Here is a 27,005-nt window from a genome sequence, read left to right on the forward strand (position 1 = left end):
GAACTACTTCATAAACATTAGGGATATGGAGCCATGGCTGTATGAAAAACTTGGGGCTGTATACCTTAGAACAAAGAGGAAAATAATGATAATAAGTACTCATACAAGCAAATAAAGTATATGTAGAGTTTATGTTTCATCTTGCAAAAGAATGAGGGGACATTCACTAAGATTAGGAGGCAGAAAATGCAAAGTTTATAAAAGGGAAATGGTTTTCCCTCACTAAGTGTGTCATCAGACTGCCCAACTATTTGCAGCTGGAAGCTGAAAGTGAAAGACTGAGTCAGATTCAAAACCAGGTTCAATGGATAAACAAGAACACTCAGCATCACAATTCTTAAGGCTGGCAAGTAATTCTAAGAGGAATAAAAGCCTTTTTATTTCAGTGCTCAAGGAGCTCTTTAACTGTTCGGATTAAGGTGAATTACTCACAATTATGGTACCTCTGCCCACTGTGTCTTTCTAATATTTCTGCTTTAGGCAGCTGGGACTTGCTGCCAACAGAAACTGTTCTGCATTTGCTGTGAGCTTGATGGCTCTGGTAGGATTTGTGCTTCCTCTGTTCCTTCTGCCTGGCCATCTACACAGGGATAAATGATTCCTGTTCTCTCCTGCCGAGGACTGGTCTTTTCTTTCTTCCTCTTCATTTCCACTAGCAGATGAACCTCCAAGTCAATAAAAATGTTGAGGGAGTTATTTACAAACTAGTGCTGATTCCACTGCTCTTCTCAGAAAGAGTTCTTCTGTGACCAGTGTTTGGTTCTGTTAATGCGTTTTTATTCAATGAGAAGTCAGACCCTCTGGCACTTTAAAGGGATAGAAATTTCACTGGATTACCACAGTACTGAGGCCAGCGATAGACTGAATTTAAAAACTTATGTGGTCAGTGGTAAAAATTCAACATTTCTGCACCGCTGTGCTAGTTTGGATGCTACCTTACTGGTATCAAAGCATGTAGCTATAAATAGAAAGGGGAGCTTCTGAGGTGACACTGAACTTCCTCTTTTACTTCCAAAATACATAGCCCTTTCAGTTTCATTTAGCATTATTTTTATGGGATGTGTTCTTTGTATTCCACCTGCATACTCTGTGCCTTTGAGAAACCTGCTGCCACATTTTTTCTATTCGGGTCAGGTAACCACAAATTATTTCAAATCTTTGCCATTTCTTCACAGAATATCAGTTCTCTGTGTTACTCTTCTTGGTCTTCCCCCTCACAAACTCTTTACTATACTGGCCATGAGGAGTTGTATAGGATTATCTATTCATTTGTTCTTTCCTTGCATCTGTCTAGAACTATGTTTTCTTCATGACTACCAATAAAATGGATATATACCATGAGTTTCATTTTTACCTTTCTTTTCCGTATCTTTCCAAAAGGCACTGGAAAATACATAGCTTGCACCTCAGCTCAAATAATACAAATCTTAATCTTAGATTTCCTAGAAATCAGCTGTGCCTGCTCAGGCCAATGTTTATGCTAAACCTTCTCTTTGATGGAAGAAAATAAACACAGAGACGTTATCTTAAAGTGATCTGCAGCAATTCATCAAAGTAGCCTTTTCTTGAAGGCCTTAGTCATGAAAATCACAAACAGCTTCCATGCACTAAACAACACCAAATGCTAGCCCTGAAGCTCTAAGGAATCATGGAAACAGTTCTTGAGTGCATTTTCCCAGTATTGATCTGTATGAATTTTCATGCTCCCAATTTTGCATAATTCTCAGATTGAAATGAACTCAGAGCATGCAATGTGAAACTCAGCCAAGCATTCTGCTTCCCATAATTCCAGCTGAAAAACATACATTGGGCTGACTTCTCTCAAAGCAGTTTGCACAAAAGGCATGCAAGCRTTGACCAACCCCATGCTGGATTCCAGATTTGTAATATGTTTTTGGTTTCATTATAAACATTTTGCATAGCTTTGGTTTTCTATATTAAAATGTTGTATGCAATCTTCTGAAGGGTCTGAAAGGGGAAAAAGCAAAATGAACTCCAGTGTCAAAATGTCCATGACTTCCTTCCTAGTCTTCTGACCCTGAAGTCATACTGGCTCCATAGTTCAACTCAGATATTAAGGAATACTTTTGAGAAATCTGAAGATGATCTTCCAGGTGTTTAGGGAGATGTTGAATGCATGTTTCAGAACAAATGAGCTTCTAACTCCATGGGCATAATTACTTACCTCACAAGTAGTTCTGCATAGTCCTATCATTGCGGCACTGAGCCCACAGCTTCCTGAGTATTTGCGCAGAAAAGATCCAGGAACACAGTGCCTTCCTAGTGGACTGTGGTTTAAGGATATCTTTCTAGTGGACTGTGGGTTATTGATCTATTTCTTGAAAGAAACCCCGATACTGAAACCGTAGATGTAGGTTTCTACATAAAATGTAGAAAGTGCTGAATTACTCCCTAGATCACAGATTTATAACTGAGAAGTCATTAGAGAGGCTGTTTCTTTCTTACAGTTTTAGCTCAGCTGCTTAACAACTTACAGCTGTACCTATAAGTGTCCTAAGGAGCTGGGAGCTTCTTAGACTACCTTGGCTGTATCTGCTCTTTGCAACACTTAGATAAAACCACTGAAGGTGCTGGTTTTCTCCAGAGTATACTAGGAGCATTCAGACTGTCAGCTAAGGGGCCCTTCTCAGACCCATTTACCATCATCCCTATGCTTCTGAGAGCAAATCAAAGAGGACTGCTTGACCTCCTGGTGTTTTTAACTGTCTTCTTTCACTTTGCAGTCAAAAGAGTGGAGAAGAGGAAAACTACCATCTCTCAGCTATTAGTTATAAGCTTCCATGAAAAGGTAGTGATGGACTATTAATATATTTGCAGTCTCATCATAGTGAGCTTAAGATCAGGGCTTATGGATATATTATGTAGATACTCTTGCTAGTTTCATTTCTAGGAAAGGTGKTTTGATGAGTACAGATCAGCATGAAACTCACAAACAACTACTGCATGTGAATTTTGTGTCCGAGTACCCATAATTTTAAAAAAAGACTGACTGCTAATATTTGGAGAGGAAGGAGAATTACTGTTTTGGATAGTGAAGTTGATGCAGGAGGACCAAATAGGAGTGACAGATGTTATTGTGAAACACAGTCCTCACCCCCAACTGTGCACATGTGAAGCCTTGAATGCATTCAGGAGCCGCTGCCTCTCCAGAAAGATGATTTTAGCAATCCTCAGCCTGGGGGTTAGCTCACAGGTTTTGCTAGAAGGCCATTGTCTAATTCTCCGTACTGTGCTGTCTTGCTTTCTAAGTACTGATACATTATTCAGCTGTGCTTTGTTGCATTTTCCCTTCTGCAGAATGTAGATTAAACTCTTCAGTGAAGAAGAGATGCTGAGACATCTGACTGAAGTTTTTCCTGATGTTTTGCCATTGATAAGTGGTGTCACAGAAGTGTGAAGTGGGGCTAGATACGACTCTTACTCACATCTTCAGAACTGGAGAGGTGTTTAGGACTGCATGTCGCTAGCTATCTGTTAGCTCCTCAGTATTTATTCAAGACAGAGGTAATGACTCAAGGTTTTTAAAACAAACTTTAGAAGAGGAAACTGGACAAAGACAAATAAGCAAATGTATTTAAAATTCCCAGAGTGAAGGTATTAAGGGGGAAAAAACTGCTGAGAAGGAAGTCTTTCTCCCAGCTGTGCTTTCTCATGTCAGGTGAATTCACATTCTGGTTTGACTTTAAATGCTCGTAAAACATCTTTAACATAAACAGTATATTTAACAAAGACAGAAGTGGTCTCATTAGAAGTGTAGTATTTTCTCACACCTCGTCTGCTTTCAAGGAATGAACGGTAATTCTTCGCAGCAGATCTGCTGCAGACACATTCCAGCTCTCTGATGTCAGCAGCAACAACACTGAGAGCTTTGCTTTGTGTGGCAGTGCTAATATGCCAGTGCTTGTAAGACAAGGAAATAAACTTATTTCAGCAACTATGAGTTATTCCCATCTAAAGAAAAACCTCTTGTGCTTTGATATAAGGATTCTCTGAAAAAATGTTCTCATGATTCTCTTTCCAAGTGTTAGGCTAACTTGTCTTCATAGTTTTAGAGGCAGTGACACTATGCCTGTATAACTGAAAAGAATTTAGTCTAGAAGATTTAGCATTTTTTATCAATTTTCCTCTAAGAAACAACTACTTTAGTGGTTTGCACAAAATTGCAGACCAAAGCTTTGTTCTATTCTCAGACCAACTTTGCGCACACGTTAATCCTAAACATCTTCTGACTTTTCACTATTCAGTTATGTAGCCAAAGTATGGTATGTTTTAATGCTTCCCATCAGTTCTCAATTGGTTACTTCAGTCTCTCTGAGATCTGGGTTACTCTCTGAACTACTTTTGCTAAAGAATTTCCTGGCTGTTGATTGTTCTGAGCTTTCTCCAGCCATCATCCTCTCTTCTACTTACGTCAGGTTTAAACTCCTTGTTACCCTGTTCCATACTGGACCTAAATAAGCATCACCATACATGGCTGGAACTGGTAACTGAATGCTGTCGCATCCATTTTCCTCTTGGTGCTATGTTAGACCCATGAGTATTCATCCATCATCTTCCTTTGCCTACTGCTCTTTGCCACTTCTATGTTAGCTCCTACTTAAAACTTCCTAGCTTGGGGGGGGGGGGGTGGAGCGCCAGGCTCACCAGACCTTTCCAAAGGCACAGTCTTTCTCTGAAGCTCAAAAACATTACTTAAGAGTTGAGGTTTATTTTGAATTTTGCAGGTAGTTATAAGATCTGCACCTGTACTAGTCCTGAATACCATATCCTTTTTTTTCCTGCTTCTGCACTGCCTCAAGTTCAATATTTTCTTGACCCAGTCAAGAAACTTTGTAGCAAAGTTGAGATTTAGACCCAACTCCTGTATGAAACAAGCCAAATCCTAATGTTACGTGATGCACAGGCAATCACCTTTCTAAACTTTCATAGCTTAGTGGAGCTTGGTATTCCTAAATGCACCACCTTAAATAAAGCAGAATTCTTTTTTTAAAAAAAAAACTTTTTTTTTAACCAATTCAGCAAACATAACCAATCTTACATCCTGTGAATCTTGCACTGTGCTCTGCTTGCTCATTGTCTTAGCTGCTTTGAGCAAAGAATGTCCTTGCAGCTGAGTTTGGGGCAGTGTCAAGCACGCTGGCTAGCAGGCAGTAATACAGTATCAATAACTATAGCTGATCTACTTCTGTGAGCATTATGCAGCTTTGCCCCATGAACTGCCCCAAGTTTAAGACTTTCTCTTGTAACATACTGAGGCTATTGCACAAAAGGGGAACACTGGGTTTTCTGCTTAGGGAGGAAGGCCGTACATATATTCTGATATATTCAGCCAAGAACCTCTAACCACTTTCCAGAGCCCTGGGAAAGGCAACATATTTTGAAGTGAACCACACTAGAATTTGAGCAGACTCTTTGTAATTAAGACTACTCAAACATGCACAACTATTATCCTTTGTGTGAATATGATGAGAGAAAATTAAATTCAAAATATGCAGGTATCCAATAAATCTTACAGTAGCCTAATTTTTATATGAATGCTGCTTTAGGCAAGGCATGTATGACCTAAGAAGAAAAAGGTTTTGACATTTTATGAAATATTCTGCTGGTTTGCTCTCTCTTCCTAATGATTCAACATTCAGGTAGCTACTTCTACCTGTGATTTTACAGGTACACACTTTTGTATCACTAGAAAAACAAGCAGATCCTTTCTGGAATGCCTTGTGGCAGGGACATGGTGAATGTATGTAAACAACAGCAGCCTCCTACTCCACTATATTTGTCTGCCTCAAGCTGACAGTGACTGAGGACTGAATTTTAATTTCCTGCAGTTGCTGGTATCTTTGCAACTTGAGTTCACACAATTATTTTGCAAGATTTTTAATTCTGCAACTTAAAGAAAATTTCAGGTTTTGTGAGATATCCAAGTATTACTACAGAAAAACTTCTCTGCTCTACTCTGAATCCACTTATTTATATAAAGCAGTTTTGTCTGCACAGAGTTCTTCTGAAATGTTCGGAGGTATGTCCACAAACCCTCACCCTTCACACAAACTGAGCTGCTGAAGGCCCCATGTGGTAGGCCTTTCCTAGTGGATGCTGGGAAGGTTTCCCATCCTGCACAAATGTCAGTTATGTTTGTTTAATGTTAAAGAGAGGTGTTTTGTTCTAATGCAACAGCAAATATCAGGTGCAGAATATGTCAAATGCCATCTATTGCTAGATAAAAGATGAAATGGGCATAGGGTTTTGCTTAAAGGAGACTAAACAGTAATTCTGGGACCTGACATAAATGGGGAAAAAAGGAGAGACATTGTTTCTCCTGTTCCAAATACAGTAGTTTTAAGAGGAGAAAATCAATTTTAAAATATGATATTTAGCTCTTTTGTCATTTTTTTTCATTTTTGCCATCAAATGTGTGAAGAATATATATTGTTTGGTTATCTTTTGCTCTTTCATTTTCTTCTCTATCTCCTTCAAACTCTAGTGATTCAGCATTTCCAGTTCCCTTAAATTTACACTGTGACAAAACTATGCAGCTTTCTTCTTTTCTTTCACTATTTTCCTATTTTCCGTAAACTGGAGATGATTCAAAGAATTAGAACAAAAGGAGGAAAAAAAAAAACTGAAAACAATCCTGGCTCAATTAATTCTGTTACACTTGGCATTTAAAGAGATAAGTGAAAAAGGAAGTGAGAGAACAAATAAATCTCTCAAAATCTGAGAGAAAATGAAATTGAGACAGGATCAATATTTAACATTTCAATCAGTTCGAGTCTCAACACAAGTAGACCCAAGCCAATAACAACCTCAACCCATGGGCTTCAGCCTGCAGACCCTACCTGCCCAAGCCATGCTTTTCTGAAGCAGGCATATCCCAGCAGATTAATATATTATTTAATCCTTCAGACAACCATGTCCTCCAAAGAAAAGAGACCAGAGAGTAGTTTCAGATTGAAGTGGGCATACACTTTGTCTCGGGCACCACAGAATATCTCTTTCTTTTTTTTTTTTTTTTAGAAAGAATACAGAGAAGAAAAGCAATGAGTCTGCTAGGGTTGGCTTTAGCCCACTTGAACCCAAATTAGAAGAAATGCCTGTGTGTGCTGAATGTTTCTTTTGCAGGAACTGTTTCTTTATCTCTGTTAGGATGTGCAGCCTCGCAGCAGAGGAAAGAGTTAAGCTCAGACATGGGGTGTTGCTACTTCGGCACAGGCAAGAAAGGGGATATCTGGGTCAGGAGGCAATGGGGATCCCTACCTTGGGATCACCCCCACCTCAATCACAGGAGGGGAGGAGTGAGAAGAGTTGGAAGTGTCAAAAAGAGAAGGAGAGAGGCTGTGGGGTTGGAAAGGTATCTGAGGAGTGGCTGCCCTCCCTGAGGAGCGGCTGACCTGAATTTGTAAGATGCTGAGCCCTAGGTTTTTGGAGCCTGAAAATGAGTTTCTTGTACCTGCAAAACCCAAATAAAACCAACCTACCACTGCAGGAGCTGACTTGCCTCTATTTTATTGCTGGATTCCTGCTTAGAAAAAGGCCTCACCTGCAAATGCTGAAGGTGCCCCAGAGAGACCACAGAGAGAGGCTGGGACTCTGTGTTGCCCAGATCCAGTCTGCGAGTACAAAAGAGCCCCAAATTTACCCTGCTGTAGGGCTAAGCCAGGACAGTCCCTCACTATCTGAGAGGATGACTCCATAACACCTGAAAAGCAGCCCAGCTTCAGGCAACAATATCATTAGGACACAAAGATCAGTGACAATTTGAAGATGGCATTTTATTTCAGCTGTCACATTTGTCCTGCTTTCTGTCACTCCAGTCCCTACTGGCCAGGCTTAGAAAAGACACTTTGCCGGTTCTGACAAAATTGACGACATTCCTGTGGAAAGCAGGTTGGTTGAAAGAAGCACTATCTAGTCCAAGAAGTAAACAGGAAAGTATTATTAAGAGAAAAATAATCTTTAAGAGAAACAGATTTTATGATTAGCAGCTCTATTTTACCACAGGCAGAATTCCTGTGATGATATATGGAAACCCTCTGGAACCCTCAATTTTTACTAGATAATCCATCCTGAATGTTAAAATACTGCTTTATCCCCTGCACATCACCTTTTGAACTATTCAGGCATTTTGCTAATTGACCTGAAAAATAGCTCTGGCCAAGATTGTCTGAGGTGCATGGCTGCCTGACTCTCAACAGTAAAATAAAAATTGGAGTTAACTTTAGAAGTCTTGGAAGATTTAGCATCAAAAACCAAAACTGAGAATCAATACCTCTGTACTGTGAATATGATATTACTCTTAAATGTGATATTGCACATTGTATTGTGGATTTGCTTGGTCATGTAATTACCATTTCTTCATAGTGCTTTCAATGCATGTGTCAAAGGAAAAACTAGACATTTTAAATAGCATTAATTGTTCTTGACTACAAAAGTCTTTTATTTTTAATTCAAGGAAAAAGTATCTTTGCTCCCCAACGCACCGTTCAGGAGTGAGACTCTTACAGTGCAGAGAATCAAACAGCTGTAGCCTTTAAGGAACTTTTACTCCTTGATATTTCTTGAAACAGCTCTCTAAGTTTTCTCTAACAGAAGTGGAAAGTGATGAAGCTTCATTTTTGCATAGCTTGAATCAACACAAAATAATTCACAGGAGAAAGGCTGTTAAACGGCAGTCAATGTTTATGAAGGCAATTATGCTATTAATAGAGGTACATCAAACTCCTGATATCTTTCAGGGAGAGACAAGATGTTGCATTCCTTTCTCTGCTAGAAGGATGGGAATAAAATATTGAGAGTTAATTTTATTAGTTAAAGCTAGGGAGTAAAATTAAAGTACATTACCCTGTCCAGTGTATAGTTCTAGTCAGTATATGCACTGGTGAAGTTATTTCCACTTTTAGCACAACTGTGAGCCCCATCTGGGCCAGCCACTCTACAGATACAGTAGAGTTTGTCTCCCTGTCTCAAAGAGTTTGAGAAAGAAAAGACAGTAAGAGAAAAAATGACAGTAACCCAGATAACCCTTACTTTTTTGGTTCACAATTAAGGTACAGAAGGAGTAATCAGTAGTGCTCAAATCTGCATCCAGTTTTGAGAAATCCGAACCATAACAAAACTAACAGAATTGCCACTGATCTTCTTTACTTTCCTTCTTTTTCCCTCTTCAGTATATATCTTCCAGAAGGCACACAAATAAATCAGAATGACGTGATGACACCACAGCGCATGGAGCCCTACTGAGGGTGTCTGTCCATCAGAATGGGTCATGGCTCAACAGGACTGATCAGGCAGTGAGACAGATGCCATATAGGGTGAGTCAGGAGCACTTGGCCATACAACATCCATTTTTCTGCAACCTATTACTTCCATCTGTTTTTTATCTTGCAGATGATATAAACAAAACATAGCATGAAAAATGTGGGTGGGATAGTGCAATTGCTAAACCTTTGTCATATTTAGACTTCTAGAATTCATATCTTTGCCTGCAGCATTTTGGATGGCTGCTTTGTAAACTCCTGTCAAAACACTTCTTACAGTTCTGCTTCCTGTTGTTGTTGTTGTTGTTGTTGTTGTTGTTGTCGTTGTTTTTCGTATGAACTCACTGGAATAATAGACTGCTACTACACAGAGAAGCAAAGCAGTAAGCATGAGAAAGTCCAGGGTGTCATGCATGCAGTAGAATACAAGTGCAGATGGTTAGGACCTGATGTGAAGAGGCTTCATAAAGGTGCCAGTTGTTATTTGTTTTTCCAATGGTTGGGGACATATTAGTCTTCTAGTTGGTCTTCCACATATATCAGCTGCAACATCCCAGAATTGCTTGAGTACATTGATTTTAGGCCTTGACACAGCCCTTGCCTTCCTACTCTACCAGCTAAGAAGGTGGTCTAGACTGCATATCAAAGTCAACATAATCACATCAACTCTTCCCTTCCCCTCCCTTGGGAAATGCCAAGCTTTCATGGTGCAAAAAGAGACAGACAGTGAATTAAGAATCTCCTTCTGGAAGAGATATACATGGTTTAGAACTAAATGTGGAGCAGAACAGGGAGAAACTATTCTTTTAACACAAAAACACTGCCTCATGGTCATTCATTTGAATCCAACTGGAGTCTGTGATGACTTGAAACATCGTTCTGATAACTGACAGCTGCCTCGTGAAAAATCAAGAATGTTCCTAATGACCTAGTGTCAGCAGAATCCACAGCTTTCCTTGAAAAATACCTTTCGTAAGTACCTTCAAAAAAACAAAACAAAAAAGTATCAAAAAAACAAACAACCCCGAGGAATGAAACAATGGGGCAAACAGGGCAAAATGACTTCATGATCTAGGTCATGAAGTTCTGATCCAGACTTGAATCTCCAATAGAGTGGGGTGTTCAAATCAGTGATTTTTGGTTCCAGAGATGCTATTATATRTAACAATTTTGACAAATTGTACCTTAAACCATTGATAATACTTACGTGATAAGAGCTTGAGGTATTACCTTTTGAAAGTAAATTAAATATTTCATTTGATTTGGATGGGCTTTGTATTAGGCTCCAAAAAACCATGGGACACGAGGGTCATCATCAACTTACATTTTACTGTAAGCTTTTTTTTTTTTTCAGGTTTGAACTAGTTCTTGGGCATATTGTGATATGAAAGACAAAGTATTATTCCGCATTACTGATTCTGTTGAACTCTTTAATGTAAACTGAGCAAGTACAACCCAAAGAGAAAAGACTTTAGAAGACTTTAGAAGTTCAAAATATGTAGAGGGATTTAAAACTTCTATACACCCCATCAAATGCTAAATCAAATGGAATAACTTTAAATATACATACTTCGCAATCCTCAGCAGCTTTCTGATCTCTTTCAGGATAAAGCCATAAAACAAACAAAAGTTGTTTTCTCATCAGAGACACTTTCTAGTTTGAAGAGTTTCAACTTTCTGAAGATTTTTTCAAGTACCTGTCTCCATTCCCCTGTAGTTATTTATACCTTGAAGGTAAAAAACTGCTTTTTAAAAGTTTCGGAGTAAACGCCAAAATATCAGAGGACTGCAAATTATAGTAAAATCCTATAGGATTAGAAAATTGGACAAAAATATGTTTGTATTCCTTTTCCATTCTTTAATTTATATATGCAGAAAACAATTAATACATATATTTATACTCTCTAGATGTTTATATTTTGTATGTAGTACTTCTGTATTAAAAAAAAATCCATATTTTCCTTCTACCTCATGACAACCTATCATTAGAGCTTGTTCTGTAAAACCTACTCATTCCTCTGTTATCTCAGTCTATCACTTCTTATATCCCCTATCCACTTATCATACCATGTCAGAAACTGAACATCTTTGGGGACTATTTTTCTATTTCATTTCTGTCTAGCTCGGGTATAGTATGGCTCTCCCCTCAAGTGAGGACGTAGCTGCTACTGGCTAGCAATCAATATTAGTAATGACGATTTTGTTAATAGCAGCGGAATAAATAGCTCATACAGATACGTGTTTGGATGTGTTACGGACAGGTCACTGGTATCCCTATGTGCTCCAGAAGTACTGCCCTGTGGAAAGCTCTGGCTATAATAGCTAAAAAAAAAAAAAAAAAGATAATTTTCGTGATTGAAGTGGGATGTTTTGATGACTGGACACTTTGTTCTTGGTGATCTTTCCCCCAGACAGTGTTGCTTTCTTGACCTGCTGCTGCAGAGGGGCAATGCCAGGACCCCTCTGCTGCCCAGCAGCAGTCACCTGGGGGTTCACGCACTTATCCCCCCTTCGGTGGCCCTGCCACCTCCCTATTCCTTTTTGCTTTGATCTTTTCTCAGACTTTCAGGGCTTCAGTTTGTGCTGAAATCTATTACAATCCCCTGCCTTTGGTACACATACGGGTAGTGACCAGCAAGGCTGCAAGTCTGTGGCAGGGCTAAGAACAGAACGTAACATCTCCAGATGAGCTGTCCTTTCCTCCACCACAAGAACATCTTAATACTGTAAGAAGTATATATCAGTTTAAAGCAATCTATGTTTACCTAAGTGATATTTATAATACATGTTTTCTCTTATATTTTTCCTGTCTCCAGTGTTTTATTTGCAGATTTTAATGAGTTTCAAGACTGTGAATATAAAGGTTATATAAATATGGGACTCAGCCCTGACTACAGAATCATGATCAGCAGCTTTGTAATATCCCACCCCAAATATTGAAATAATTTGGAGTTAACACGGTGTATCCCACCAACRTTTGGCTGTACAGCTGATGAAACCTGGAGTCTTTCCCACTCTGTGGGAGGTTTTGCTCTTTTGAAGGTCATTTCCATTCATATATCACCTGTGTTAAAATACAAATGGCTTAAATATAATACAAGCAGGGAATATTCTGTGATAGAAGAAGAAAAGCTGTTTCAGCTAGCATGCAGCAGCAGTACTGTAAAACCAAAATGAAAGATTTCAACAGCTATGTCTTGCTACAGAATGTCAGCATCATGCCATGACACTATTGCTGACATGTCTTTAAGTAATAATGAAATAATGTTGGCTGAAAAAGTCCATGAGATTGTAAACTAATAGCAAATTCAAAATTCCAGAAATAAATTTTCTAATTTTGAAAAAGGTACTTTGGGATTTTCATTGATGCTAATTGAGTTTCATGAAAAAAAATGTTTCATCAAAGTAGCTTTTTCTCAGGAAAAAAGCCCTCAACTTTTAAAACTAACGTATAAGTTACCTGAAGGAAAAAAATAAGCATTAAGCAATAGAAAATGCCATCTGCAATCTATTCACAAGTTGTCCCTCTCAACTTCATTCATCTTGTCATTACCAAACATCTCCATCTTCACCCAGGGTGGCCTTAACCATGACCATGTGTATTGATTTGATCTACTTTGGGTATGCAAACATTATTCTTTCTTTTTTTTTTCTTTTTTAATGAAATTTGGTACAAAATCAAAACCCTTTTTTACTCACATGTTCAAAATGTTGCAAATAAGTTTTTCTCCAAAGTGTCCAAATGGACATTTTTTTTTTAATGCATTGGTTGCATTGTTTTATAGGTCTTTTTTGCTTTAGTCAGCATTGTTGAACTGGTGCAAGGAACTTTTAATAAAACCTTATTCATAGACTTTTTTTTTCATTTACCAGAAAACAAATTATTGAAATATTTCATATCATATGAAATAAAATATATCATTAACTATTTTAAGAGTGTTGTGGTCACATATTATATATATATGAAGGGCAAAACTGTTATGAAAAATTAGAGGTTTTAGAAATACTGAGAAAGCTCTGTATCTTTGGAAAATTAATAAGCTTTCTGGCCCTTTCCAGTTCTGGAAAACACAAAATAAAGAAGCAAAAAAAAGACCCTAGTTCTGTGATCCTGATATTTCAAAAGATGGTTACTTGTGATATTTCCACAATACGTGAATGAAAATCGGCATCTGTAGGGAATATCACTGTTTAAATAGAGAAAATTAAACATGTATGAGAAAAGCTGACAGTCTTATAAAATGGACAATTTTTAAAGTTCAATATACCAATATTACAGAGAAATTAAATCATCCACCAAATTGTATTTATTGTGTTAAGTATGTAGATAAATTGCATATGGAAATATAAGAGAGAGAGGCATTAAATCAGGTTTTGATGTAACTGCAATTACCAGTTTGCCATATTAAAGCCAATACAGTATATGAGAGAAGGATAAGATGCTAATACTTGGCTTGTATGAGTCACTTTGCATTCATTAAATAAATTGGAAATACTAAACTGTTTTACGCTGCATATATGTTGTATATAAAATGCATGTCTAAAAATGTATTTGGCTTTGTAATGATGCATGGCCACACAAACAAGCAAACATTAAAGTTATTGTCCACTGCCTAACCCCACAGAGGAGACCTGTGGAAGAGGACCAAGGCGCTGCTCTGAGGAGTAGCAGTGATAGTCCTCCAGCCATGAGAGCCAGAAGAGTAACACAGGGGAGATTTCGAGTGAGAAATAGTGGGGGTTTATTATCACTGTTATTATTAAGATGAGTTTGATATTACTGGTTAAAAAGGCAAGTCTTTTGCCTACACTTCCATTTTCGGACCTGAAACAGAAGCAGCAAACTTCAAACTAAAAAGCACATTAAATTTAAGCTGTGCTGTCATTAGTTGTTGGATGTATCTCAGCTAGGCTCTATTCGTGGGTGTTCCTTATACAAGCAGAGTAAAGGAGATATGGGAACATAAACTTCTCTCACAGAATAGAATGTTGTCTACTGCAGATGTATCTCATTAGTTACAGGTACCAATAGCTCAGATTAATTAAGTAGGATTAAAAATATGAAATCAATCTTTTGCCCAAACCTCAAAACAAACCAGAACAGTGGTCATATTAGACTAAATCCACTGACTGTGATTAACACAAGTTGACTTCTGGACCCTGGGTAGGTTTTTTTTGAGACTTGGAAAAAAATACAGACTACATTTGACGTGCGTTTGTAAGAGCACATTCAATACACATTGAAATGTGTATTCTATGAATTTCAGTAACTTGCACCAAACTTCTGACTAACAATCCCTAAAATCATACAGTTAATCTCTCTGTTCTCTTGTACCTCACATTATTATTTATGTGTATATAACATGAACACAATATTGTTACAAATAACTACTAAATCAAGATGGTCTCTAATTTGTACATTTATATGTGCGTGTGTACAAAGATCCCTTAGAATATGTTTCCTTAAAAAAAAAAAAAGTATGAGTGATAATGTGGCCAAATCTAAGCAAGTTTGGAGTCAAGATGTGTGAAATGTCAGTGAATGGGTGCTGAGTTGTTAACCCAGCAGTGGACTCTTTGGGTCTGGATGGCTGCTAACAGCAAAACGATATGGTTGTGAAGGCTTCTTCTGCCAGAAGTACTGCAGAGCTATGGAAAGAGGAGCAAGCGAATTAACAGTGGGGTGGATTTGGCAAGGCGTTCCAGCACAGGTAAGAAAAATTTAGTGTCAGCCACTTACACTTTTAAGCTGACAGTTAGCATAAGATTATTTAGCTGAATTTGAAATACCTAATTTAAGCTAGTCAACTAGCCTCTCCCTATCACCAGGGGAGAGAGAAAGAGGCATTTTGTGAGGACCCTATGCAGTTTAAACATAAGATAGGCTAGATCATCCCTGGCAAGGTGTCCACCTCTCCCTTTTATTGTAGATGAGTGCAGGAAACTGGCTTTGACTAGGTGCCTGTCTTTGGTCAATGAAAGTTGGATGAGTTGAATCCCGTCATTACTCAGGTTGGTCATTTACTCCCTGTTACGTGCCCTAGGGACACGAGAATGGTATAGCTGTCTCAAAAGAGTATTATCTGAGGAACAGAAAAATGGTTAGTGTGTTTTCAAAATAAAACATTTTGCTAATCTGCGCTAACTTTTTTTTCTTTTCTGAAAATCTGGAGACTATTACTTCCAAAATTCAGTTCTGTTCAGTCCTGTAGAGGGGTTCTCTTAAATAAAAGAAAATTATTTTTAAATAATATGGAATTTTGTTTGGAAAGCATTTTTAATTTGAGAGGTTCTTCCGACATTCTGTGTCTGAGGAAAATGAAGAGGACCAAATCCTACAGTACTTGAACTGATGCAGGCAAAATTCCCATTGAATTCAGCCAGGACAGAGGACAGACTGTGGGATCTGGATGAAAGTAACATTCATTCAAGCAGCTGTTGCTGATGAAAGTATTTGCCAACACTTTCCCAGTGGCTTGATCTATTTGTTTTTGTATACTGCAAATCCTAACCATCGCAATGAGAAACTTGCTGAGCAAACAAAAGCAGTGGGATGTCAGCCACCTCACACGCAGGTACAAAGAGACTACTGCAGGAGTGTTTGCTAGTCATCTAAACAGCACTTATTTCAATGCAAGTAACAGTACTTTAGAAAGATGACCCTAATTTCTCTTTGCAGAAACTTTTGACTCCCTTACAAATATGATGGTCATCTTTTTTCTGAAGAGGTTTATGCTTGATCCAGTAAAACTTAAAAGGCTGTGTTACACTCATCAGTTCTGTTCTTTAAATCTCTCTGCTTTATTTGACCATCCCCTTTTCCATGAAATTTCTTTATTCATGAATTCCTATGACTTTGGTTTCATTCTGAGGAGTAACACAACTGAAAAAGGAGCCATAAACTATGAAGTTATTAATAACTAAGCAGACTTTTTCAGACTGAAAAAATACTGTCCTGTTTATGAAGTGAAAGGATATGTAATTTTTCAAACCATTACCAGAAGGTAACCATTTTCATTAAGCTAAATTCACAGGCAGAAGATGCAAAGGGTACAAACACACTAAAATAAAAATCTGCAAAACTGTTCACATATCCCAAAAGAGTGAGTCACCCCTCAAGCTTAGACTTTCATCTACGCTCTCATATAAAAGGACATGCAGATATTGAAGTGAATATGGTATCAATTGATTTCGGACCTCATGAACTGGTGTCAGAGCTGAAAAATGCTCTGTGATATATATCAAACAATTATTCACAGATTTCAGTGAGTTTTATAAAAGAAAGCAATTTATGAAGTTTCTGTGTAATGCAGCTTTTTAATGCATCCAAGTACAAGATTTCTTCATGCTGTCAGTTACATGCCCAAATCATTTGGATTCCATACAGATTAGAAACAATTTAGAGTATTTCTGTCCTTTTTGGACTGAGTTTAAATAGTTGAATAGCCTGTGTATATAGAATTAGTGCTACCAAATCATGACATCTTTCCTGAAAGCAATGTGACAGTGCAGTGCTTTTAAAAATAGTGTCATTCTCACAAGATGAACATTTATGGTGCTGTAATATCATTCTTTTTTGTATACTGAAGCTCTGTGAATTTTGGAAGTTTCACATCCCCAGAGTTCAATATATTTTCTGGATTTTTTTTGTTTCATTTAGTGGGTTCACACACCCACTGAGTTTAGCCTGGAGTTTCTGGGTTCATACAAACTCAAAAACTCAAAGCAATACTCAGCCATAATCATGAGTTTTGCATGGTTTGGAACAAATCAGAAAACTTTCTGAGGAACTTGGAGAGAGAATTAACTTGACAGTTGGTCTATACTTTGTAAATTCAGCCTGAGTTCATTTCAAGGGTTGGCAAAACTTGAAAAATCTTTTTGTTAAATCTGGGACAAATTGAGGATTATAAAGACGACTCAAAACATAGCTGTCTCAAAAAAGACTAGTAATCTCTCCTCTGTTTCCTTTGTCCCACAAAAAGCCTCTCACCAATTGCTATAGAAAGATGTGAATTTCACATGGCTCTGAACTTCATAAAAAAAAATGTACACAACTCCAGTTCAGATGAAAAAGGCTTAATTATTCTTATGCTTTTTACAGTTTAACTGTCACATGTGCCCTATATTCAGCTTAAATATTTCTAATTTATACTTACTTACATTAAAGGACATTTAGGCCTATAATTCAATGTCAATCAAAATATATAAAATCTCTCTCAAACAAGTGGCTCTTTAATATTTTCATGACTGAAGGCACCTACCTACATTTGACCCCATTCAAGCCATTTTACATTTAAGTCCAGCTCTCCAAATAATTACCCTAAGTTAAAAAAAATGAAAGAGAAATGTCCAGTCTTTCATTATTTACATACTTAATGTTGTTTGATTCAGAAACCACAATATAAATATTTTCTTTTAAAAAATCTGTAAGTATCAAGACATATATAAATATTCTACAAACCGATCAGTGTGCTCTCACCAAAAACAGATGCCTTGAAAACACTTGGCCTGTTTTTAAGGAAAACACTTAAATCATTTTTTGAGGTCTAGCCATTCATACATTCAAAAAGCAAGTGCTTTCAAACAAAATACTTGAAAAAATGTATATATGTATATATTTTTTTCTCTCTCTCTATATATATACACACACATATAAAATAGATAGTCTTTGCTTAATAGTTAGAAAATCCACTGTGGTGCAGGTGTATGGGGCTTTCCAAAAACATCTTGGGAAGGAGATGAATTTATCCAAATGACCCCTTTTATACCAAAGTTTATTCTGCTGTTTGCAGTGTCACAGAAACACAGAAAACGCCTTCAAGTTCACAGCTCCTTCCAAGAAACAAAATATCCCCAAACCCACAGGTCTGGACGTGCCCACCGTCTGAGCACCCTCGCATCACAGGAGGAATGTGATCCCAGGACACTGACAGCAGCGCAYCCCTTCAGCATGGGACACCACGCTCGGGCTGCCTGGCCCGGGCTCATCGCCACTCCGGGCCACTGGGCAGAGAGGTCAGCCCAAATTGCGGCAGCTCACCCCCAATTTGGGGGAGAATGTGCGTGGCCTGAAGCTAGACTGGCAGCACTTGGCCAGTATAGCAGGTGCCAGAAAGAAAAAATACGTACAAATAAGCTTCTGTTTGGTAATTGTTTATCTGGGTCAGCTGCTTGCAGAGGAGTACAGACTTGAACTTGGCACCTGTCAGTAGAGCAGTGTGAATCTGTTGCATGCAGCTTTGCTTTTCACTGAGATAAAATTTAGTTCCAGTATTCCAGTAATTTAAGCATATGAGTTGTTTTCTTCCTTTGGCTTAGCTTCCCTTAGTTTCCTTAGTTTTCCATGCTTTGGGRCTTCTTGCTGATCCACCCTGGAATGTATTCTTTTATTTTTATTGTCTATTTGCTCTGTTTGTTTTCGATGCAGTCATTTCAGGTTTCTTGTCTCTAAGCTACAGTATAACTAACAGCGCCTTACCCAGAGACACTCAGTGTCTGAGTTAGGAAATGAGGAAAAAATCACGACTAAGTAATTATGAACAGATGAAGTAGGATCCACTCCCCCTTATTTTGGCTGTTTAAAATTTAGGTATCTGGTCTAAATCAGTCCATCTAAGCTCCTTCTCTCATCAGAGGAGATAGGCAGCCTTCTCGAAATAATAGTTTATTTCACTGTAAGTCAGACATCTAAAATAAATGGAATGAACTGTCCTCCTAAGATGCTTCTGTTCCCCCCTCATTTCTGTAGGAAGCCTAAATGAGTAGACAGAACCAGGTGCCCCTTTAGGTGAAATGAAGCCCACCGTGATGTATGCATCTAACATGAACCTAGCAAGCTCAAAACTATCTCACTAAATGGTTTCTTAATGGCTCTGCCTGGGACAAATACACTTAGCTGGCCAACAGCAAGCTGGCCTCCACTACACAGAGATTTTCAACATACTTTTAGTTACACATCTCCTCAGCTATTGTGAAATATATGCCTATACAACATAGTAATTATAAATGGCTTTCATGCACAAATACAAATGTGTAAAGAAAAGATGTTAAAAACAAAGACAAATGAATACATGATGAAATGATTAGAAACAGATCATGCTATAATGCTGTTTGGAAGGAGCATTTTTCACTTGGTTCTATTGATGCACTGAGGCCTGCAAAATTCTTAAATATGGAAGAAGCTTTCTAACACATACTATGTTGAAGGAAAAAAAACCCTCCAAAACTATTCTCCCACTGCTGTTTCAGCTGAATACAGTGTCCTTTTTCATTACTTCTCCTAAATTAAATGAAACTATAAAGCATAAACAATATATTTTACATACAAACATAATATATCTGCAGAATTATTTTTACTTTAGAAGGCAATGTGCCAGTACTTTCAGTATAAGACTCATAATGTTTTTTCATATAGTTTTGCTGGCAGCTGTTGTTTTAGACATGTACCAACATTTAACCACATTAAGTTGAAATAGTCTGTGGCCCAAATGCTCTAAAATCAATGGAGATTATACTTTGGCCCCTTTATTCTTCAAGCTCCTTTGATATTCTGGAGGATAGTTCACTCTTTGGGCCTCTTCCTCTTGAAATTAAAATTGCATTTTCCTATTTCTGTCTCCAGCATGATAGTTAGTCCTGGATTCCCTTTTGTTAGCACTCAGTGATATGTCAGGCAGGACCCTCTGCAAGTGGTTTTGTCTACAGCTGAGTTTTACCCACTGTATTTTATAAGTCTTTGATTCCCAAACATTACACAATAACATACATTCAATTCCAGCTTTTGAGTAGAAGTCAAACATGAGAGTTTTCTGGTCAAAAACTGGTGGGATGGTTTCCTGGCAACTTAATGCCATTTGGCTTTGTAGTTAAAGTTCATAATATTAAAAAGAATCTTCAGCAATCTTAATTACGTTCCTAGCAAGGAAAGAAAACAATCTTAAATACTTGAGTTAAATCCTGGAAATGGACGGTTCTAGCAATATGCTATATAATCTCCTAAAAGTGGGTGAGCGGTGGAACAGAAGAGTGTAAGGAATATTATCATTTATTTGGACATGGTTCTATACTAGAATTTGTGGTGTGATACATGAAGAGCCCAAACCACATGGCATGCACAGTCAGTTGTAGAGAACTTTCCACTTCTTCATGCTCTGAGACTAATAGCAGGCTGAATTCTCACGGGTTTCAAGAGGAAGTGACAGCTGACCACGGTTTTGGCTCATGAAGAGATCAGCTCTGTTTTTACATCAGGGACCATTCTTTTCTACAGGGCAAGTAAACATTTTCACAGGAACTGGACACAAAAGCATCTGGGCCATCACTCAAAACTAAATTACCTCTTCAGTAGGATGTGGACAGAAGAGATTATTTTCTTCATTGCTAATATTATGGTATATTCTTGTAGAACTGAAAGAATCTCATTGCACTGGAGAAGACCATCCTTGAAAGAACTTACAATCTAAGTGGCAAGAGAGACTAAAGAYAGAAAAAACTGTGTCCACTTCTCAGTGTCAGCTGCAAACAATACCAGAAATGACGTCCGGTCAAGAGTAAATCATTTTATATCATGCATATCATCAAGTTATATGTCATTCTCTTCAGAAAAGTTTGGAAAAAAACCATCTTCCTTGCTGGCCTCAAGTGGCCTTTGATGGCTTCCTCCACCATTCCCCCAAAAGGATCTTACTATAATAAGAAATTTGAGATGAACCAGCAATAACATGAGTGTTAAGGGTCTTCTTTAAGTGYTTTGTTAATGTCAGTCAATTTAAAACAGTATATGTTTGAAAATTATGCAGATGAATGACAATACTGAAACCTAAGACAGATACAACTAATAAGCAATTAGCTAAATCGATTTTAAAATGTTAACTCAATGTTTGTATCAGCATTTTTTACTGTCTGGATCTTCTTGCTTAGGAGTTTTTCACTTCTTTTGGCCAGTCTAGTAACTGAGAATCTTCTATATAATATCAGTAGCAGTAGTGATAATTCTAATGGTTTGACATTTATATTTACAGACTAAGTCATGGTCAGGAGATATACTTTAGTGCATCTTGCTAAATGCTGGGAACTCATTTAACAAATGATAGCAAAGAAAGTTATCAAATATGAAATTTGTATTTATTTTCTTACAGACTGCATTGCTTCTTAAGGACCAAATCCTACAATCTTTACCTGGACAAATTAAAAAAATAAGTTAGAGGTGATTTTGGGCCTGGATCTCCAACAGGAAGAAAAAAGAACTTTATCCAAGACTTGTAAAGTGTATTATTAAACCATAAAGACATTGAAAAACACAATACTTCTATTTTCCTTTTAACCTAATTTCTTATAGTAAAAACATATTTTATGGCTATGTACATATATATGTTCTTCAGTCTTAATACCTTTTAAACTTATGAATAGCTTAAGAGGTTTTAAACACATTTGCTGATTTTAGACATTTTTAGGAGAACACATTACCTGGAGGGTAATGCAATCCTATAAATTCAATGAACTTATCTTGTTTACCAGACTTATTGTCTTGGTAAACATACCAATAGTTATTAATTTATCAGAGAGCTGTAGAAGATAGACAGTCATAATTAATTATAGTGATCACCAGAATGGTATATAGGTGTCGAATGACTTGACCACTGCCAGAACTACTGGATTCAGTTTTTGCCATGTTTGGGATAGTTGAAGGGGAAGGTGTGGCTTTTAAACAGTCACTTCTTTGATCCTGGGGTCCTGAATTTACTGAGATCTTGCTCAGCCCTCAGCATTGGCCCTTGAATCTCTTGCTGGTTGCTCAAACAGTGCAAGGCTGCTTAAGCAGATGGTCCCAATCTCAGCAATGTGGAGAGACGTCAGCCCAGACCAAGTGGCTCTGCAGGCTGGATGTGTTTGTAGCTGTGAGTATGATTGTTTTATCCTATGTGTAAGGAAATTTTGCCTCTCCTATTTTTTTCCTCTAGGATATTTCTTCTGCTGGGAGCACAGAAGAGAGCATAGAGCTACAGTGCCACCTGGTCTCAGTAACTGAGGTCAAATTTGCCGGCTTTATAGCTGCTGGGAATCATCAGATACAAGCCAGGTCCTCAAAACACTGGGCAGAATGTCCTCTTCTTATACTACACAGTTTACACAATTTTCCTCCCTTCTTGTTTGTGTGATTCAGACTCAGTTGCTGTGCTTACCAGCTGCCTTTATGGGTGGCATATTCACGAATTCTGTGGGAAACAATCCCATGCAAGCAGAAGAAAGACAAGATGACCTTATACTTTTAGGTTTTTCTCTTCTTGTATTGCTAGCTGACATCATTTGTGGTATGACTCTTTGAATTCCAGACTCTCTATATACGAAAGATAAATGACTGTACAAAATGTTTAGTGGACAAAACACAAAAGCTAACTTTAGCTGAAGTCTGTCTCCTTAGACTCCCTCCACAGAGAGAGAAGGGCTCCTTTGGGGGGGGGGGGGTTGAAGCAGACAGGTGGCCTGGAAGTGTCTCTCGCCTCAGAAAATGAATCTAGGGAAGCAAGGTTCCCAGGTCTAACAGTAGGTTTCATGTATACTATCCCTTAAAGGTCATTTTAAGTTCTTTTGAGACACAGGAATATCTTAGCCCAAGGAAAACCAGGGACATCTGGCCTTCAAAAAGCTGCTGGTTGAAGGACTCTGGGTGTATGCAGGCAGCATGGCCAGAAGTTAGAGAGCTAGAGGCTCTCTGGTAGGTGAATGCTGGATATCCCATGAAATTTCCCTGATCAGCATGCAGGAAACATATTCATCATAGAGATCTCAAAAAGAGATATATATTTTTTTAATTTATGATCCCACTTAGATTTTTCCTTCCTTGAAAGAAGTAAGGACTGAAACATGCTAATGTAGAGAAGAGACCGGTTAAATGGAGCATCTGGAAGAGTGGGTGTAAAAGGTTGTAATCCGGAAATTGAGAGGCCCATTCTGATATTTCAACCCCATTGCTGGGCATAAGGAACTTCTACACAACACTGTGAGAGGTAAAGAATTGTAGTCAGCCCTAGTCCCATAGGGAATTTACTGTTTCAGACAAGGAGTGTCAGATACTATACAGGCTGGCCAATGTGGAGCCAGAGAACCTCAACAGTTATGACTTTCTATAAAAGGTAATAGAGTTCAACCAAATGTTTTCTCCAGCTGATGCACACAGAGAACTTGCAGCACCATATATAAGTCTCGTTAGCATAAAATGAGACACAGGGCAGTACTGTTCTTTTCATCTGTGATTATTACATGATCCTGTGTAAGGTAGGTGTATCATTGCCCCAGCAAGGGTGAAGCCACAGATACTCAGAGGCACATAGCTTGGTGTTTCTCTCATGCACACATGTGCAAATTGGGTGTCAAAATATTAAAGCCAAAGGAGTAACATATATATAAAATTCTCCTTCTCCCCTAGTGGGAGGATAATCAAGCCTTGGATACGTGCTCCAATTTGAATGTGGATCTGAAACTGATGTAAACTAATTCACAGAGCTGCATCTGTATATGTAGTTATCTAAGCATGTTTACCATGTGCAGCTCTGTGTCGTCTGGATTTTAAAGCTCAGGAGAAATAAGCTGTGTTAAGAGATCGCCATTCTCTCCTCCTTTCATTTGGGGGAGAAGTGCTGGTGGAACAGGATGACTCCTGGCAGCTTAGCACATCTGAACCTCTTCAGGGCTGGAAACAACAAAAGTAGAAGTCCGCACTGCAATAAAAAAAGATATTGCTTTTCTAGGGACTAGTTTTTGCTTTGGAGGAAAATGTACTTCCTTTCTTCCTTTTATCTAAATCCATCTCTAGCACAAATCAGAGTAAAGGAAGCATAAAAATGTATTTTATTATCTGCATGTCTTTAGTCTTACATTCTGAATGTATTTCGCTGTACTGTGGCTTGCTTGAACAACTACTCTTCACTGTAAACACTTTCAATTGTTTATACAACCTAAATGTCAGCCAGCGCTAAATGCATTTGCAACAAGAAATTTACCAAATCAAAATAACAGCAGATGTATCCCAAACAATATTAAAGGACTTTAAACTGCAACTGTATCCAAAACAAAAAATCTACATCAAAGATAGGAACACATGGTTAATCTGTCACATCTGTTTAGTTAAGTGATGGTCTTAATTACTTTTAGTCACCCATGACTCTCATGAACAGACTCTATTTTAAATTTAGATTCAGACATTTTTCCATTTCTCTAATTAGGATTTATTCATGTGTAAACAAGCTCGGCATTGRCTTACCCACACACATTTACGTTTTTGACTGTGTGGCCTTGCAGAGCAAAGCCTGCATGTTTTATGTGTATTCATATAGTTGGTCTTCCAGTCCCACATGCAAACTGCAGCAATAGCTGGTTGACCAGTGATTTTTTCCATAAATAGGCTTTTAAAGGAATATCCATAACTGAAATGTTGATTTGCAGAACCATTTGTCTGGTACGCAAAGAACTGTTCTTTCTCATGCATCCCTCTTTGTGAGTATCTGGGATGGAAATATGTCCGGGTTATTTTTTCCCTCCTCCTCCTTTCCACAACACACTGGGAATGGATGGACCATGGAGCTGTTTCAGCAGGCAAATGAAACTTCCAAATAAAATTTCCCATGTGACTGTGGCTGGCCACTGACATAATAATCAGCATGAATTTCATTAAGGGTTACACATTTGTGTATATGGTCTTTTGTTCAGCCATCTCTGGATTCATTTCTCTCAAGCACAGAATAATGCAGGCTGAGCACATTCCTTCATGTTTAACCCTTAAACAAACTAGATTAGAGACAGAATGATTATTTGGTGGAGCTAATGCTACCAAGAGTCCCTCAAGATAAGCTTTTCCAGGGCACAAAAAAGAGCTTTAAGCATGCTGCCAGCATTTTTCCCCTAAGAGTGTGATCTCAATGCCCTTTTTTAGCAGACAGAAAAGTCTTTTCATGAACAATGTTTTCTGAGAGTTCTAGAGATGTGATTTACCATGTACTCATGACCACTGTTACTGAATCATAGAGAAAAGAATTTAAAAGTATAAGTGACTGTTATATTAGCTCACTGTCAATGATGCTGCAATATGCTACCACAACAGAAATTAACAGAAGTTGATCCTTTAAAGTTGCTGCTACACCTCGTATTACAGTTCACAATTATAAGGAAATATTGAGTTCAGAGTATTTTGTAGTATTTTTTGTTTAGTTCATAACACTCAAATGTTCAACCTCTTTTCATCCACTGTAGTATAATCTACATTTATAATACACAATGTACAATGGAGTATACAATATATCTATTGTATAAACTACACCATTACATCCTGTTTTAAGTAAACTAACACCTCACAATTTGAATATTTCTCCTGATAATAAGCCTTAATTTTGTTATTTAAAAATCCATACTGATCTGAAAAAAAAGTTTAATGCCATGCTAAATGATATTTCTCCCTTCCATCTTTCAAATATAATCTTTATGGACTACCTCTAGCTGTAGTTTAGCCAGGTGGTACCTGGTTGCTTCAGCCAAGCATTATTTCAGCACAATTATACCTGCTCAAATACAATTCTATGACAGTAATGGCATTATATGCATTTCAGATAGATAAAATCAGGCTGAGTCACAGCTTACTATAGAAAGCACATCCATATATGAAGAGTCCCTCCTCTGTCACTGGAGTGTATTTATATAGATGAAATTTACAATTTGGATTCGCATATTTGAATAATATGCTTTTTTTTTTTTAACCTATTACTGACAAATAATCCTTTTCACACAATCACCCCTCTGTTGGTATAACTCCTAAATTTGATCTAGGTCCTTCCAACTCTATAAGGGCTTTCAAATCCAGACATATGTAACCAACTTGAACAGACTATGAAAATTATTGCCCTCTGAAGCTCCATTTATTGAAGGCAGACATAGCTTATGAGATCAGAAAGAACACATTATAAAAAAATTACTTATCCGTTTAACCCATGGTGAGCATTTTATTTGCGCATAGTCACTTTTAAGTTTTCGTAAGGAATAGAAATGAAGTGACAATTTACATCTTTCTTGCTAGCTCTGCTCAAAATATTACCAGAAGGCTCTTGGTATTGGAAGGCGAGAAGCAATGACAGTAGTTGTGGTTGTGGTTATCTGTCAGGACCTGTGATGAGATGGGAGCATTTAGTGTGGCTAAGTTTTCCAAGATGGCAAAAGCAATTGAGGAAGGTTTCTCACAAAATGTACAATCCTAAAGGTAATAGAAAGATTTTAAAGAGGAGAAGAGAGAATGTTTAAGGAGCTCAGAGTCTTTAGAAGAAATGTGAGCAGGGCCCTACTCAAACTTTTTCTTCTTTGGGGATAGAGAGGGCAGAGGCCACTAATTTTAAAGGCATTTATAAAGTAGCTTAGCTCATATCAAACTATTAAGGCTCACAATTACCATGTTTATATTTGTTCTCTACCAGAGTTTCCCTTAACTCATGTAGAAAAGATGGCTCTCAAACAGTGAGTGCTGAGCATATGCATTGGATCACAGAAGGAACRGAAAGCAAATGTCTGGGTTTTGGCTGTGGGGGAAAGTCTGCCTATGTATTGTCAGAGAATTGCATACCAAATATGTGAATAAATGCAAAAAAAAGTGCCATTTAGATTTTTTTTTTGTCTTCCAGACACAACTAATGCTAGCCTCGTATTTCAAAAAAAATAAAAAGCCCTTTCTCCACCCAAAGTCTATGA

Source organism: Apteryx rowi, unplaced genomic scaffold, assembly GCF_003343035.1.
Source record: "Apteryx rowi isolate R43461 unplaced genomic scaffold, aptRow1 scaffold_66, whole genome shotgun sequence".
Taxonomy (NCBI): domain Eukaryota; kingdom Metazoa; phylum Chordata; class Aves; order Apterygiformes; family Apterygidae; genus Apteryx; species Apteryx rowi.